The 16,491-nt window shown below is 46.1% G+C and overlaps 1 long non-coding RNA gene across 1 annotated transcript in view; it reads left to right on the top strand.

Annotated features, from left to right (window-relative positions):
* LOC107120028 overlaps window positions 1-16,311 on the top strand; it is a 24,189-nt gene extending 7,878 nt beyond the window's left edge. Inside the window, exon 3 of the long non-coding RNA XR_001482814.1 lies at window positions 15,865-16,311. This is a non-coding gene — a long non-coding RNA (uncharacterized LOC107120028). The remainder of the gene's footprint in view (window positions 1-15,864) is intronic.
* Window positions 16,312-16,491: the final 180 nt, after the last annotated feature.

Below are 16,491 nucleotides of genomic sequence, written 5' to 3'. Positions count from 1 at the left end.
ACAACTGCACATCGGGTGAGAGTGTCTCTCTCTTTATATTTAACAGTATATAAGGCTCGTGGCGGCTGCGGGAGAACTGAGGGTGTGTGTGTGGAGCTTTCCCTTTTATAGCGCCTCATTGGAGGGAAGCGCTCTCATTCGCGCACAGGGGAAGCTCCTCCCACTAGTTGTCAAGCTAGAAAAAATCTTCCGCGGCAGGCCTGCGCGTGCGCAGATCCCATGTGTGCCTGCACAGGACAACTGGATGAACAACAGTTACTGGTAAGTAAACCCTGTTTTTCTCGCAGAGCGCTCCCTGCGTGTGGCCCGTCCCCCGAGCCGACTCCCAGCGCTCTCTGCCCTCTTCTGCTCAACAGGCGACTGAGCTCCGGTTGTCCGCGGAAAAGGCGGAGTCTCAGGCGTGCGGGGCTGTCGCCGCGCCTGGCCCGGACTGACGCCTTCCAAGCAGCAGGGTGGAATCGCTGTCAGCGGGGACTCGGGGAGGGTTGAGCATTTTTGAGGCTGGATGGGAAAGAAGGGGGGAGAAGGGGAGGGGAGAGTCTCTAAATCAGCATAGCATAGTCTCTAAATAGCATAAATAGCAAAAAAGCATAAAAAATAGCATAGTCTCTAAATCAGCAAACCCCAGAGCTAAAGTGCGGGGATGATCCGGAGCGTCTTCCACTCTTAGGAGGCAGGCAGGAAAACACGGAAATGCCATGACGCTGTGGCATAGACTGCAGAGTTGTACTTTGGCCCATCCAGCCGCAAATCGGAACCTAAACGAATTGGGGAGCCTCCGCGGCTGGACGTGTAACCCTATGCGCTGGACGCGCGCGAGTGCCTTAACTTGGCTGGTCAGCGGCAGCTCAGGAGAAGAAGCAGCTTCTACTGTTTCCCAAGAATCTGTACCTGTCCTATGCAAGGAGATATAGAGAGGGATAATCTGCTGCGATAGATGGCAAATAGCAGATCTGCTCTGATTTGCAAAGCGCAATACTGTCTGTCAGGGGTCATTTCGTGGAAAAAGAGGTGCAGGAGCTCATTAGCATAACTCATTTGCATATGCCACACCCCCTGACATCACTGGAAGTGTGTCAGAAGGCAGCACCCACCGCTCAGGCTCCACTGGACTGTTTTTGGATTGCTAGCTATTGGGGGGGGGCATGCAGATCTGTCCTCCAGGCCCGTAGCTAGGACCTTTTTAGTGGGGGGCCCCTGGGGAAAGTGGGGGGGGGGCTGCAAGCATCATTCTTACCTAGGGTTGCCCAGTCAAAATAATGCCGATGACAACTGGCCTGTGGCTGGAATGCGTGTGCAAAGCGGCCAATTAATAGCTGGCTCACTCCAACCGGGCCCTGTACCGGCGCCTGGCGCTGCCTAAGAAGCCGCCTCCGCCCCCGCGCCTGCCCACGTGTCCCGGACGGTTTTACCGGTTCCTCCTTCCCGCTCAGGAAGCCTGGAGCGCTCCACGGCGATGGGGGGAGGGGGAGCAGAGGATTGGGGGAGGGGGCCCGCAAAACCCATGGGGGGTGGGCCCCATGCGAGCTACGGTCCTGGTCCTTGTAGAGGAGGGAGAGCTTGTACCTGAATAAAACTTGGTCTTAAAGGTGCCACTGGACTGTTTTGGACGGGGGACTGGGGGGGGGGCTCTGCAACTAACCTGTCTGCTTCTTGCTCTGACTGAGGGCTGCTGGGAGCAGGGGGTGGGGCTTGTTGCATGTGGCCGCCACCTGGGCTCTGTACTGCTGGAGCTTCACTCCTGTGCTCCTGGAGGAAATGACCCCTGCTGTCTGTATTCAAGCAGTAATTTGCCTGGTATTCTTCTCAGTCGAAATGACATAGAAAGTCACAGTGATATCAAGGGAGGTGCAAATAGATACAACTCTCCACTGTCTATCCTCTTCTAGATTCAGATGGGTAGCCTTATTGGTCTGAAGCAATAGAATGAAGTTTGAGTCCAGTGGCACCTTTAAGACCAACAAAGTTTAATTCTGGATATAAGCTTTCATGTGCATGCACACTTTATCCTCTTCCAGCGTAGCATATGCAAGTGTCAGCATCTGTATACATGGAAACAGCCTGTCAGTGTTGTGTTTCCACTGGCTATTTTATAGTCAGCCAAGTGTGCGTGCACAGGAAAGCTCATACCTTGAATTACATTTTGTTGGTCTTAAAGGTGCCACTGGATTCAAACTTTGTTCTATAAGCGTGCCAATGTTTATGATCCAAAAATATGCACTGAACAGAAACTCGAGGAACAGTGCCTGATCTCTGTGCAAAGGCCAACAGTTAAATTATACATCAACACATGGGAAAATTAGGGGAAATCTTCAATTTTATTATTTTTGTTGTTGTTCAGTCGCACAGTCGAGTCCGACTCTTCGCGACCCCATGGACTAGATCCCGCCAGGCCCTCCTGTCTTCCGCTGTCCTCTGAAGTTTGCTTAGTTTCATGTTCGTTGCATCTATGACACTGTCCAACCATCTCATCCTTTGCCGTCCCCGTCTTCTTTGACCTTCAATCTTTCCCAGCATCAGGGTCTTCTCCAGGGAGTGCTCCCTTCTCATTTGGTGGCCAAAGTATTTGAGCTTCAGTTTCATTATCTGGCCTTCCAGGGAACAGTCAGGGTTGATTTCTTTTAGGATTGACTGATTTGATCTTCTTGGAGTCCAAGGATTATAAAAATTGGTTATTACCTACTAACCGTTTTTCAGCCCAAGTTTTAAGTCTGCTTTCTACTTATAGGCCACTAGGGGATGCTCCCCCACTCTTTCTAAACAAGATTTTCCAGTACTCAGCCTGCTTTATTTTTAAACTTGGTGAAGTTTGAAATGGGTGACAATGATGAGCTTCTTTCCTCTATTCCAATTCAGATTTAATAGTATTCAGAATTGTATTCACAATATTTACATTCAAAGTGTGCCCAGAGAAAGATGGGAGTATAAACATTTTGATAATTTTTTTTAGATTTAATATACTCTAAAAGAACTGTCTGATATAAAGGATGCCAGCCTTTTGGACTACAGTACTTTTTGTTGTTCAGTCGCACAGTTGAGTCCGACTCTTCGCGACCCCATGGACCAGATCACGCCGGGCCTTCCTGTCTTCCGCCATCCTCTGAAGTTTGCTCAATTTCATGTTTGTTGCATCTATGACACTGTCTAACCATCTCATCCTTTGCCGTCCCCGTCTTCTTTGACCTTCAATCTTTCCCAGCATCAGGGTCTTCTCCAGGGAGTGCTCCCTTCTCATTTGGTGGCCAAAGTATTTGAGCTTCAGTTTCATTATCTGGCCTTCCAGGGAACAGTCCAGGTTGATTTCTTTTAGGATTGACTGATTTGATCTTCTTGCAGTCCAAGGGACTCTCACAAGTCTTCTCCAGCACCATAGTTCAAAAGTACTACAGTACTACTGGCTATTAAAATGGTCCACAAACCCCATGATTAGATGCTAACCAGGTCAAAAACGGAAATGTATCTCTCCAAGGAACAGGGAAGCTATAACAGATTTCCCCCCCCATTTTATTGTCACAACAAGCCTGTTTGGAAAAGTTAAGCAGAGAGGAAGTGACTTCCCAAAGGCCAACCAATGAGCTTCTTGACTGATGTCATTACTTCTGTGTGTCTGTGTAAATTTAAACCCAGGATTCCTTAGTCTGAGTGAAACCATTTGTCAGTTACACTACACCAGTTTTCTATGTCCCAAGAACTAAGGGCACAATCCAGTATCATACAGACTATGGGGTTTGGATATAATTCCTTTCTTGTCTATTTAATCAAAACTAAGCTTTAAAAGGGGGGGGGATACTGGACCCACGTGAGATATCTGCCGTTTCTGCAGTAAACAGCATCCTAAAATTACAGAGGATTAATTTAGGCCAGAAGGATTGTTAAGTACGAGACTCAACACAGCTAGTGAACAGTGAATCAGCTTTATTAACGAAGTCAGAAGAAATCAGAACGAGACAAAAACATAGAGCAACAGGCTCTCTTTTAAACAGTCCGGGCTTGGGAGGCGACGCCCACATGTCAACTAACAACGAATAACTATTTAGAGATAAGGTCCAATCAGAGTGCTTCCCTCCTGAACATTGCGCAGCTCTGATTGGTTTATTTACAATCCTTGTTCAGACTTAACATAGTTTTCAATACAGAACAAGGATCATCTGAGGAAAGCAGTTTTCCGTTCCAGCAGGGTAGCTGTGTTTGTTTGCCGTAGCAAAATTAAACAGGCATCCAGTACCCCCTTAAAGACAAACAAAATTTATTCCAGCATAAACATTCATGAATCAGAGCTCACTCCTTCTTGATTCACAAAAGCTTATGCTGGGATAAATTTTGTTAGTCTTTAAACGTCCCTGGATTCTTTGTAAATTGTGACTGGTGATTTCAATGTCAGCAAAAAAAAAAAAAAAGTCTTGTATGTTTCCTTGTATGTTTCTTTTCCCGTTTAGCTGAAGGGGGCTTACTTCCTGATAATTGTGCAGGATTGAAATGAAAAGTGACAGAGTTCCAAAGCAGGTTTAGAAAGGCAAACAAAGGCTGTAATTAATAGGAATAATCGGAGATCCAAGAGAATCAGGGTTGCAGTCAAACAGTCAGAGCAGTATTTCATTATATATCAACACAAAATACCCCATAGCCCATCAATATGAGCAGGGGTCATTTCGTAGAAAAAGGGGTGCAGGAGCTCATTAGCATAACTTATTTGCATGACGTATTTGCATATGCCACACACCCTGACATCACCGGAAGTGTGTCAGAAGGCAACACCCACCGCTCAGGCTCCACTGGACTGTTTTGGATTGCTAGCTATTAAGGGTGTGTGTGCAGATCTGTCCTCACAGAGGAGGGACAGCTCGTACCTGAAGGTGGGGGGGGGGGCTCTGCAACTTCCCTGGTTGCTTCTTGCTCCTTGTGGCCCGACTGAGGGCTGCTGGGAGCAGGGGGCGGGGCTTGCTGCATGTGCAACACCCCCTGGGCTCCTTACTGCTGGAGCTCCGCTCCTGTGCGCTCCCGCAGGAAATGACCCCTGAATGTGAGTATCCAGTTCTGGAATCCACACAATCGTTACTCCCACGGAGCAGTGTGTACCTGAGAGAATAAGAAGGGGAGCAATAAGTAAGCAGAGATGGTAAAGAAGATGTGGGGGAGAATTACCTATCCTTTTCTGTACCGGGAAATTGTTTGGCACCGCCTAGTTCCATGATCCTCCGATTGGCACGTCAGCTATGGAGAGCATTCCAAGGAGATCTACTTAGCAATTGGGCCAAGCAGATGATACAGGCAACAGTCAAAGCGGGAGGGAGGCTGGATCTGATCAGAAGAGAGGCAAGCAGGTGAGCAAGCAGTGTTGGTCTAAGGATTTTTGGCACCCGAGGCTAATAACTTTGTTGTGCCATGGGGAAGTCACCGCTGCCCTGCTTTCCCACACACACCTCAGGGTGTGTGAGCAAGCCACTTCCATACTCCTCTTCAGCCCCTGCTCTGCGGCTTCAGCCCCCCCCCCCGAACTGGTATATGTGCTGTCCAGGGGTCATTTCCTGCAGGAGCGCACAGGAGCGGAGCTCCGGCAGTAAAGAGCCCAGGGGGCGGGCACATGCAACAAGCCCCACCCCCTGCTCCCAGCAGCCCTCAGTCAGAGCAAGAAGCAGCCAGGCAAGTTGCAGAGCCCCCCCCCGGCCCCCCGGCCCAAAACAGTCCAGTGGGACCTTTAAGACCAAGTTTTATTCAGGTACAAGCTCTCCCTCCTCTGCGAGGACAGATCTGCACATTCCCCCCCTCCACCATAGCTAGCAATCCAACACGGTCCAGTGGAGCCTGAGCGGTGGGTGTTGCCTTCTGACACACTTCCGGTGATGTCAGGGGGTGTGGCATATGCAGATGAGTTATGCTAATGAGTTGTGCTAATGAGCTCCTGCACCTCTTTTTTCTACGAAAGGACCCCTGGTGCTGTCCATATGCGTACTGTTTGCTGGCAGTGTGCCATTTGGCACTGGATGAGGGGGTCAGTTATAGGGACTGAATCTTCGAGACAAATTGTGCTTTATCTTCTTCTTATGCTAAAATTGCTAGATTCAAGTCCAGTAGCACCTTTGAGACTAACAAAATTTTGGGGGTATCATCTTTTGAATGTCAGATCTCCTTTTGTTAGGTATACCTGGTGAAGGGAACTTTGACTCTCAGAAGCTTTTACTCCCAAAATCTTATTCTCCATGCTGCTACTGGACTTGAATCTAGCTGCTCTGTGGCAGACCAGCATGACATCAGGGAGGGGATGTGGCTTAGTGGCAGAGCATCTGCTTGGCATGCAGAAGGTCCCAGGTTCAATCCCCTGCATCTCCAGTTAAAAAATCCAGGCAGTAGGTGATATGAAAGACCTCAGCCCGAGACCCTGGAGAGCTGCTGCCAGTCTGAGTAGGCAATACTTTGATGGACCACTGGTCTGATTCAGTGGAAGGGAATTCCATGTGTAAGACTACCCTCTGAAACTACACTGTAATAGATGCATTTGAAGCTCATATGAAGAGGAGAAGTGAAGCATACAAAGAAGTACCATGTAGATTTTCTTTTCTAAATTATAAGGATTTATCTGATGAACAATATCCCCAAGGTTTCCAAAAGCTAGTTTACTGTGTTGGACGCCTGGATGTTACTTGAGCATTCTCCATGTCATCCTTATGAATGCTGCGGCAACACAATCAAAGAAGGAAATTTTTGGACCACAAGTTTATAATCACTGGGCTAGTGACTGCACTTTAAAGGTCTTATGTGCATATTTACGTTGTGCCTGGTGATTTTACTTTTGAACAATTTACTTTATGGTCCTCATTGAATCTATACTTTGTATATATTTCTGATTGTGTTTATGTGAAAATAATTATTAACCATCTTGCCACATATGCATGACCTCTGAGGAAGGCCTATTTGGCCGAAACGCGTAAGGTCAACTTTGTAAACCCTTGATATTGTTATGTTTTATATACATTGGTTGCAAATGGGCCTCTATATATGTTTTAAAATTTGTTATTATTATTAATAAATACATGTACCTCTTTTTATCTTTTATGGAAAGGTTTTAATATTGGCCCTCCTTTTCACTAACCTTTGCTTGGTTTTGAAGTTCATTGTTAGGTTCAGTGTTTTTCCCCCTTGGTTTCTGCTTGATCCTCAGATATAAGACATTACATACCCTGTTGACATGATCATGAATCTCTGTGGAGAACTATGGTAGTTCTACTATTTCATACATACAGTCTAATGAGATAGGAAATAACTTCAGTCGCATTGATCTTCATGACAGTGGAAAGTTGAAAGTTGATCTTCATGACATTGAAAGTTGGAATACAATTTGTATTTCCAGATGCAGAGATCGCACTACATATTTTTCTAACATTGATTATTACTAACTGCTCTCTAGAATGCTCTTTTTCTCAGCTGGAAAAAAAATCCTTGGAGAACAACAGTGTGTTAGGACAGAGTGGATTCACTTTCCCTATTGTGTATAATAGTAAAAAGCCCAGTAGTACCTTTAAGACTAACAAACTTTATTGTAGCATAAGCTTTCGGGAAACACAGCTCTCTTCGTCCGATGCATCTAACGAAGAGAGCTGTGTTTCTCGAAAACTTATGTTACAATAAAGTTTGTTAGTCTTAAAGGTGCTACTGGGCTTTTTACTATTTTGCAGCAACAGACTAACACAGCTAACTCCTTTGGACCTATTGTATATGGAAGTGGACATACTTTGTCGAGTCAAAGTACATATTCAGAATTTTGAACGACTTATCCAGAATTTTGCAGTCAGGAAAATCTAGAAATATCCTATTTTAATTTCTGCATCCATTTATGTTTTGTGTAATTTCAAAAAACGATTTTTTATTTTACAGTTTGGTATTTTTATATTATATTATATATATATGCCCCCCCCCCCGAATATCTTCAGGTCTTTGGGCCTCTAAAGGTCTTAATCTGGACCTGATGAGGCCCGCAGGCCTCAGCTCTTTCCTTGAGGAGCCGGCCATTGTCTCAGGGAGCTCAGATTCAGACTTGCTGAGTGGCCAATCCCATTCCTCACATTTCTTTTACCAGCCAACCTCCAGGGTCCGACTTGCCTTTCCTCACATATACCCCCAAGAGCCCTTTGGTCCGGGGCACAACATCGCCTGGTGGTTCCAGGCCCCCGGGAGGCAAGGCTCGCCATGACTAGGGCCAGATCCTTTTCAGTGGCGGCCCCTACCTGGTGGAACAAGCTCCCGGAGGAGATCAGGGCCCTGCAGGACCTTATGCAGTTCCACAGGGCCTGTAAGACGGAGCTCTTCCACCAGGCTTTCACATAGGGGGCACCACTACCACTGCCACTAATGCGGTGTACAACATCGGGGTTAAGGATGGCCCGGGAAGATCCACCACAATTTCTGCATGACTGATACCACTGGATTTACCTGGTTAGGATACGCTATAGGTTAACATCATCCCTGGAGAACTGTCTGTTTACTATCTGGCACGTATCCGGAGACCATCTTGTTTTTAAATTGAGTACAACTGTTATTAATGTTTTTATTGTTTTTATCTGTTTTATATGGGCTTTGCCCCTTGTAAGCCGCCCTGAGCCCGCTCCGCAGGGAGGGCAGGGTAAAAATCTCAATAAATGGATAAATTTTTACCTAGATACTCTGTAAAATCTGGCAGACCATTCTTGATCTAGCAAAGGCAATCTGGCCAAGTGCAAACCAAAATGGTAGGGAGTGATGCTAATACAATGGATGCATATTGGTCCTGACAACAGGTGCTAGCACAACCCCTTTGAGAATGATTTGGATCAGTTTCTCTTTTCATTATGTCAGATCAGGAGTTCAGTGTTCTACAGTCCATATGGTAAAGCCTATGAGTCTGCTATTAAGAAAAGAAGGAAGAGAGGAGTGAAAGATTATTAACATATGGCTGTTCACAGTATATTAACTAGTGTGCTTCACTGTAACTGTTGAAACATCGCCGACATAGGAGGGTAGCTTTCATTCATTCTTAAACTTTGTATTTACAACTAATCCCAGTGACTATATTACTCTGTTCTACATGAACAAGTTGGTTTAAAGTTTTCATGTATGTATCCTAAGATTTTTAATCTCATCGCTGTCATTATTCTAAACTAGATTCATAATCAGTATCTACAGTTCAGCAGAGGGTGTTAACACATGTACACTATTAATTCAACTGAATTAAAACTGTATTTTAAAAAACCTATTTATTACTACAGAATTATATTCTGTCTTGTTTTAATGGATATAAAAGGGCAACAGAAAAAAACGAAGCTTTGTTTAAAATCTATTACATTTATCCCATCTTTTCTCCAAAAATTTAATGGTGGTCTACATGGGTCTCCCATCTCTCAAAGTTATGTTTCAGGATTAAAGTCAATTTAATGAATTTAGAGTTACAGATTGCAGATTCCAGCAGCATTTTCTTCCAGCTACCAAAAGATACATTACATTTTAATAATGCAACATATTAATCAACTCTAGATTTTAATTTTGAATTGGATAAATATTAATTAAAAGATATTTGTGTAGTCCTTTTTTCTGTTCAAAATATTAACAATCTTAAAGAACTAATTTAATAAATGGAGACAGAATTCTACCTAGAATAAGCCTAATTCTGATTCTTTCTACCTTTTGGGGGCCTCAGTGCTGAAAAGTGATCTGCCCAGTGTGGTCTGCTGTTGACTCCCCATACATATCCATAATGCTTATATATTCCAGCTGCTCTGGGGAGCAAAGGCTCTGTCTGTGTGTGTGTGTGTGTGTGTGTGTGTGTACGTGCACGGTGAATCAAACACTTGATAACCTCCAGTTTATTAGTATAAACTTGACTGGAATTTTTCTTCCTTTCCCCCCATCAGTAAAAAGGCCATGTAGTAATGTCATTCTATACGAATAATTGTTACAGCTTTGCCAATTTAGGAGCAATAGAATCATAGAAGCATAGAGTTGGAAGGGGCCATAGAGGACATCTAGTCCAACCCCCTGCTCAGTGGTGGATCAGCCTAGAGCATCCCTGACAAGTGTTTGTCCAGCCACTGCTTGAAGACTGCCAGTGAGGGGGAGCTCACCACCTCCATAGGCAGCCGATTCCACTGCTGAACTACTCTTAAGAGCAGGGGTCGTTTCGTAGAAAAAGAGCTAGGGGAACTCATTAGCATAACTCATTAGCATATGCCACACCCCTGACATCAGGGACCCGGCGGTGCACCTGCAAGGCCGGCGGGAGTGCGAGGAAGCCCCGCCAAGGCCCTCCCTGGCCCCAGGCAGGCAGGGGTGGGGAGAGGCGGGGAGGAAGCAACTTACCCTCCCTCTTCTCCTGCCTCCTCCTGGTGAATGAGGGCCGGAAGCGGGGCGGCTGGAAGCAGGGGGCGGGGCTTTGTCGTGTGCTCCCCCGCACCTCACCCGGGGGAACTGCGTTCCCCCGCGATCCCCCCGAAATGACCTCTGCTTAAGAGTAAAGTGAAGGTTCCCTTGCTCGAAAGCCAGTCGATTCTGACTCTAGGGTTGCAGTGTTCATCTCCGTTTCAAAGCCGAAGAGCCAGTGCTGTCCAAAGACATTTCTGTGGTCATGTGACCGGCATGACTAAACACCAAGGCGCACAGAACTCTAATATCCAGCCTGTGCCTTTCTGACCATAATTTAAACCCAGTATTGTGAGTTCTATCCTATGCTGCCAACAGGAACAGCTCCCTGCCCTCCTGTAAGTGACAGCCCTTCAAATACTTAAACAGAGCACTCATGCCCCCCCTCAACCTCCTTTTCTCCAGACTGAATATGCCCAAGTGTCTCAGCCTTTCCTCGCATGGCTTGGTCTCCAGGCCCCCGATCATCCTTGTCACTCTCCTTTGCACCCACTCCAGTTTGTCCACATCCTTTTTGAAGTGAGGCCTCCAAAACTGCACAGTACTACAGGTACGGCCTGACCAATGCAGTGTACATTGGGATTATATCATGCACTTTGGAGATTGTACACCCCAAAGACGATATTAGCCTTTTTTTTTGCTCTTGGCTGCTCATATTTAGCATACAGTCCACCCGTACTACATGATCTTGTTCACACACACTGCTACCCAGAAATGTATCCCACACACAGTATGCATGCTTCTCATTTTTGTTACCCCAATATAGAACTGTGCATATATCCTTGTTGTATCACATCTTGTTGACATCTGCCCATTTTTCCAGTGTGTTCAGATCTTGTTGAAGTCTATCTCTGTCTTCCAGTGTGTACACTACTCCTCCCAATTTGATGTCATCTGAGAATTTAATGAGTAGTCCCTCCACCCTCTCATTCAGGTCATTGAAAAAAAATATTGAAAAGTACTGGACCCAGAACCAATCCCTGTGGCATCCATGGCATCTCCCTCCAAACAGATGAAATGCCATTGACAATTACTCTTTGGGTGAGGTGTTAGACGAATTGCTTTATTTACAGAAATTGGCAATTTATAAATGGGTTCTTGCCACTTTACACCAAGGTCAGGTTCCCACCAAGGGTGTGTGTGCTGTCTTCCAGTAAACCTATCTAGATATCTTGTGGTCTAGATATGGAAGCCGATCTTGTGAAGACAAGCTGGGCATGTCCCATATTGAACATTGTCTGAAGGCACACGATGCAGCAACCTTGATGAAGCTAAGCAGGCCTCAGTCTAGGTCTGGCCTGGAGGAGGCTGGGTTGTTGTTGTTGTTCAGTCGCACAGTCGAGTCCGACCCTTCGCGACCCCATGGACCAGCTCCCGCAAGGCCCTCCTGTCTTCCGCTGTCCTCTGAAGTTGGCTCAATTTCATGTTCGTTGCGTCAATGACACTGCCCAACCATCTCATCCTTTGCCGTCCCCGTCTTCTTTGACCTTCAATCTTTCCCAGCATCAGGGTCTTCTCCAGTGAGTGCTCCCTTCTCATTTGGTGGCCAAAGTATTTGAGCTTCAGTTTCATTATCTGGCCTTCCAGGGAACAGTCAGGGTTGATTTCTTTTAGGATTGACTGATTTGATCTTCTTGCAGTCCAAGGGACTCTCAAGAGTCTTCTCCAGCACCATAGTTCAAAAGAATCTATTCTTCGGCGCTCGGCCTTCCTTATAGTCCAACTCTCGCAGCCATACATGACTACTGGGAATACCATTGCTTTGACCATGCAGACTTTTGTTGGCAGGGAGATGTCTCTACTTTTTATCATGCTGTTTAGGTTCGCCATCGCTTTCCTCCCAAGGAGCAGGCGTCTTTTAATTTCATGGCTGCTGTCACAGTCTGCTGTGATCTGGGATCCCAGGAACGTGAAGTCTGTCACCACTTCCACGACTTCACCTTCTATTTGCCAAGGAGTGATGGGGCCGGATGCCATGATCTTAGTTTTTTTGATGTTGAACTTCAAGCCCAGTTTTGCGCTCTCCTCTTTTACTCTAAGCAGGAGGCTCCTTAGGTCCTCTTCACTTTCTGCCATTAGAGTGGTATTGTCTGCATATCTGAGGTTGTTGACCCCATGGACAGTAACAAAAGGAGGCTGGGAGACCACCTGAATTCCATGGACAAAAGGCTAAGTGTCATAAATAAATTCAGCTCTCTTGCCAATATAGTAAGCAAAGTATAAAATCCTAGCTTACTGTGTACATTGCGTTGAATATGTATTGAATATATCTGCATGTTGGTCTCCATTATGAGGTCCTGTTACAGCACAAGAAAAAACAAGGGGGAATCCACTGCAGGGTCTAAATACATTGGTTCTGTTAACTTAACATTGGTATAAGCCATGTAGTTCATTAATCAAAGTGTGGCTGTACCATGTTTTCAGAAAGAGATTTGTATTGTCGACTTTCTTGTGCGAGCATTACATAAATTCAGTTGGTGGGAAAATAACCCCTTTGTAATGTTTTAACTTCCTTGAAAGTGTAATGATTAAAAGGCATTCAAATTTAATTTACCCAAGTAAAGTGATTGTGTATGAGCCTTTATTGCTTATTGGCTTTACCTTTGGTTTGCTCTAGGGGTGTAATTGTCAATCATTTATTATTCACCCAGTCAATAGGTAACATGCAGTATATCTGTACTGCAAAAAATTTTTTTTTTACAAACCAAAATCTTTCTAGATGAGCAGGCATGTGAATATGGATACTGAACTAAAAAACCCCCAAAAAACCAAACAAAAACCCTGTATTTTAATATATATACATATCTCTATCTATCTATCTATCTATCTATATATATATAAAACTCACATTAACTCATATATTAATTCATAACTTTCAGAAACCTTCTAAGATTAGCATTATTCTGGAAACTCACTGCCTGCTTTTCACATTTCCTGATGCAAACTAAGGGATGTGGTAGGACCAACAAGAGGAAAGAAACTCAACTGATAGTGTATTAAAGTAAAGGTAAAGGATCCCTTGCTCGAAAGCCAGTCGAATCCGACTCTAGGGTTGCGATGCTCATCTCCATTTCCAAGCCGAAGAGCCAGCGCTGTCCGAAGACGTTTCCGTGGTCATGTGGCCGGCATGACTAAACACCAAGGCGCACGGAACGTTGTTCCCTTCCCACCGAAGTGGTACCTATTCATCTACTTGCAGTTTCTTTCTTTCCAACTGCTAGGTTGGCAGGAGGATAGTGTATTACTATTTGTTTATTAAACTACTTCTATTCTACGTTTCCCCCACTCAGCAGTCTTAAGGCAACTTAAATAACATAATCTAATTTATAGGTGCGTCTTTCGACCACAAGAGATGTTTCTGCTGAAGAGGATAATGTCCATAGATGTTTCTATGTATGTGTTTTCACATCAGTCACTGCACTGGCCCCACTGTCTTGGGCTTTCTTAATTATGTAAGCAGTGGAGTCTTGCTTGCTTCCTATTCCACCTGTGCTCTGCCTGCCAGGGCAAAGAATCTGCTTGGCACTTTGGGAGGGGGATGGAGGCAGAAACGACATGCCCACCCACTGCCATAAGCAGAACGCCTGCAGGGGACAGAGGCAATATTTAGGTAGTAACTATGGGGCGTAGAAGCAGAGGCCAGCCACCCATTATGTGGGTTATTATTTATTAAATTTCTACCCCGCCCAGAGGTCATTTCGGGGGGGGGGAACGCGGGGGAACGCAGTTCCCCCGGGTGAGGTACGGGGGGCGGGGCACATGACGAAGCCCCCCCCCCTGCTTCCGGCCGCCCCGCTTCCGGCCCTCATTCAGCCAGGAGGAGGCAGGAGAAGAGGGAGGGTAAGTTGCTTCCTCCCTGCCTCTCCCCACCCCTGCCTGCCTGGGGCCAGGGAGGGCCTTCGTGGGGCTTCCTTGCACTCCCGCCGGCCTTGCAGGTCCACCCCCAGGCCCCTCATGGGGCTCGGCAGTGGAGCTGCAAGGCCGGCGGCGGTGGCCGAGACCATTGGGGGCGGGGTGTGTGGCCTTATGACACACTTCCGGTGATGTCAGGGGGTGTGGCATATGCTAATGAGTTATGCTAATGAGCCCCCTAGCTCTTTTTCTACGAAACGACCCCTGACCCCGCCCTTCCCACGAATGGGCTCAGGGCGTCTCACAAACAAGGGCACTGTGTGCTGATACATAAAAACAGAATAAAAGCAAACAATTTTACATAATAAAGCGCTCAATGCTATTTGTCTTCAATTAAAGCAAGATGGTGTCCTGAAGATGTTACACTGTCCCAGTCCAACGGTACCAATCCACCATATTGCTGTAGTTCGATCTTCATAGAGGGCCATCCCCGTTGTTACCACGGGTCGTTGGTGCTGGTGGTAGTGGTGGTAGTGGTGACTCCTAATCAAAAGCCTGGCGGAAGAGCTCTGTCTTGCAGGCCCTGCGGATCTGTAAGAGGTCCCGCAGGGCCCTGATCTCCTCCGGGAGCTCGTTCTACCAGGTAGGAGCCACCACTGAAAAGGCCCTGGCCCTGGTTGCAGCAAGCCGGGCCTCCCTGGGCCTGGAACCACTAACTGATGCTGTGCCCCCGACCGTAGTGCCCTTTGGGGTATATGTGGGGAAAGGGCTCCTAGGAGACAGGCAGAAAGTTTGTCTTAACTCGCTGGAAGGCAAGCAAGTTGCTACAGTGTGGACTGGGAGAGGACAGTAATAAAACAAACCAATAAAAAGCAGGACCAAATCAGACAAGAGGCAAGAAATTTGTGACAAGAAAGGATTGGAGATCTTTCTCTGTTTGAGAGCAGTGTGGGTTAAATTTCTGAGATGTTTGACATCTTGGGTTTCACATAAAAGTGGCATGGTTTCCGTCACAGAAATCACCCCTCCAGCTGTTTTTAGTCCAGGTAGGGGAGGAAAGACAGGAAAAATCCCTCTATTGAGTAATGAAAGAAGTTGTGACTTGGATCTTTTGACGGTAGAGTGTGGGTAAGGTGAGCAATCCCTGCCTCTTTCTCCTCTTTACTCCAGTACTTAAAACATTTTTCTCCATCCTCAGTTAATCAGCTGCTGGGAGGTACGGCAGCAGTGTGTGCATTTGTGTGTGTGCAGGGGGTATCACACTTCATCATTTGTGTGTGTGTGTGTGTGTGTGTGTGTGTGTGCAGGGGGTATCACACTTCATCTACGCTCTCCAGTTTTGCTTTTAAATAAATTACCTGCCTCCCACTTGAGCATCCCAGGAAAGAAGAAAAAAACCATACCAGTGCTGTTACGCCTCCTCTGTGAAAGAGCCTTTCATTAGAAACCCCATTCCGTGCATTAGGGATCTGGATTGCATAGATACATCTGATATGATGTTTTGTGAGATGAAATTTTGTGTGTTCCTGATTATAGATATGTAGTCTGGAACACGGACGGGGCCACCTGGTGGTTCCCAGGTGGAATCTCTCTCAGTCCTTATATTTGTGGTTCACTCTTCTCTCACAGGTTTGGAAGTGCCTGGCCTGATTTGCACCACTTCACAAGTGACTTTGCCGGGGGCAGTGGTGATACTCACTAGCAACTTGGCAGGAGCTGCTCCTGGCACTGTTGGAGAACCGCAGAGGCCTCTGCAATAATGTCGAGGCACATCATCTTATTTTGCATGGAACTCAGCCAAATCAGAAGCAGCCATCTATGCGGTGCTTAGCAGCATCGGAACTGCCGCTTCAGACTTGGCCAAGCATCCTGGTTTGCAAATACTCCTCAAACCAAGGTTCCACATACTGAGAGTGGCTTCCCCTTTACCACGTTTTAGCATGTTAGCTATTGTTAAACTTTACATTTGCTGAAGTAAAGCAAATTCATTTGTCCCTCTATGTTTTTACCCACATCCAGGGCTTTTTGTGTAGAAAAAGCCCAGCAGGAACTCATTAGCATAATAGGCCATACCCAACCGCAGGAACTTATTAGCATATTAGGCCACACCCCTGACAGCACAGATCATTTGCATACTAGGCCACACCCCCATGTCACCAGAAGTGTGGTCATCCAGCCACACCCACCTTTTGCTTCTTATTCTCTTTACCTTGTTTGTTGTCAAAACCCAGAGCTTTTTGCATGTTAGGCCACACA

Source organism: Gekko japonicus, unplaced genomic scaffold, assembly GCF_001447785.1.
Source record: "Gekko japonicus isolate JY-2015 unplaced genomic scaffold, Gekko_japonicus_V1.1 scaffold2342, whole genome shotgun sequence".
NCBI lineage: Eukaryota > Metazoa > Chordata > Lepidosauria > Squamata > Gekkonidae > Gekko > Gekko japonicus.
The sequence above is the reverse complement of the archived record's forward strand: the minus strand, read 5'-3'. Positions and strand labels throughout refer to the sequence as shown.